Source organism: Helianthus annuus, chromosome 2 (assembly GCF_002127325.2).
Source record: "Helianthus annuus cultivar XRQ/B chromosome 2, HanXRQr2.0-SUNRISE, whole genome shotgun sequence".
Taxonomy (NCBI): Eukaryota; Viridiplantae; Streptophyta; class Magnoliopsida; order Asterales; family Asteraceae; genus Helianthus; species Helianthus annuus.
This window is the reverse complement of record NC_035434.2, coordinates 34,151,020-34,152,805: the sequence shown is the minus strand read 5'-3', so window position 1 is coordinate 34,152,805 and position 1,786 is coordinate 34,151,020.

Here is a 1,786-nt window from a genome sequence, read left to right as displayed (position 1 = left end):
AGCGCGGAGTGCTATTCGGCGGCGCCTACGTGACCAGGATAGCCCTTTCGTTAGGCAATAATCCGGCGAATGACCACGGCCGTGTAGGCCCGGCGACACAGCCGAAGCGGATGGGGATGAACACAGTAAATGGAATGCAAATTACCAAAGACTTCCCATGCGGGAAGCGGTTAAAGAAACTGGACGGCACGCAATACGAGCTTACACAGCTGACGGAACAGTTCCCTCCGGTATATCCCCCGCACGATCCGGAGGCGCCGGAGCCGCATGAGCCGGCCGTCGTCATTCCGCAGCCACCACCGCCGCGTAGACCACCAGGGGCGCCTCAGTTCCCACGCCCTGTTTGGCTCGGTCCTGACCCATCACAACAGCGGCAGCTTCGGTTAGCTGAAAGGAACAACTATCTGTTGGAGTGGGTGGCTGCGGCGCTGCAGCAACAGCGACAGCATGACGGGTTACCTCCACTACCCTTCATTACGGATGCGTAATGGGATCAGCAGCAGCAGCAGGAGCAACAACAGTAGTATTTTATCATTTTGTTATGTATGCACAAACTTTTTTTGTATATATCAAACTTTTGGTGTAAACGTTTTAACATATTCTGAAAGGTTATATACTATGGTGTACATATAAAATTCTGGAAGTTTAACATGTTCTGTTATACATATAAAATTCTGGAAGTTTAACATGTTCTGTTATACATATAAAATTCTGAAAGTTTATATAAAATTCTGGAAGTTTAACTGTTCTGTTATACATATAAAATTCTGGAAGGTTATATACGTTGCGTATTGACCTATACGCAGCGTATATAAACCTGGTAAAATTTTGATGCTTCAAATCCACCAAAAAGACCCCATTGACCTATACGCTGCGTATTGACCTATACACCCTATACGCTGCGTATTGACCTATACGCAGCGTAGACACACCTTGTTTTCTGTGCAATGATTGGTTATCAGGCACTGAGATCTATGGTTTATCTACGCTCCGTATAGGTCAATACGCAGCGTATAGGGTAACCCTACCCTATACGCTGCGTATTGACCTATACGCAGCGTAGATAAACCCTAGTTTTGCTAGGGTTTGCTAGGGTTTGGTGTGCCAATAGGCACACCCTTTAATATATAAAAAATATGAGAAAAGGATTTTATATATTTAATTAAATGTGAAGTGGGGTTATTTATTTAGCCAAAAGATTAAATACAAATAGCTTTATCGTAAAAAAAAAAGTATGAAAAACGTGAAAAGGTAAAAAAAACACAATGGTCGTAATTATTTACTCATAGAGTAAGTATCAAAATTACCCTACAAAATCATTTGTAGGATAAATTTGATCCTGTAGAGTAATTTAATAAAATGATTTTGTAAGGTAATTTTGACCTTGTAGGGTAATTATGTAGAGTATCAAAATTACCCTACAAATGATTTTGTAGGGTAATTTTGATCTTTTAGAGTAATTTTATAAAATGATTTTGTAAGGTAATTTTGATCTTGTAGGGTAATTATGTAGAGTATTATAATTACTCTACAAATGATCTGTATGGTAATTTTGTAGAGTATCATAATTACTCTACAAATGATCATGTAAGGTAATGTTAATCTTGTAGGGTAATTTTGATCCTCTAGGATAATTACGAGTAAAAGAATTACGAAAATATCACCTTGTTTTTTTACCTTTTCACGCGTTTCGTACGTTTTGTACGATAAGGCCATTTGTACAGGATCGTTACCCTATTTATTTAATGTTGCATTCATTTTGGATGTTTTGTCGTTTTGAAATAAT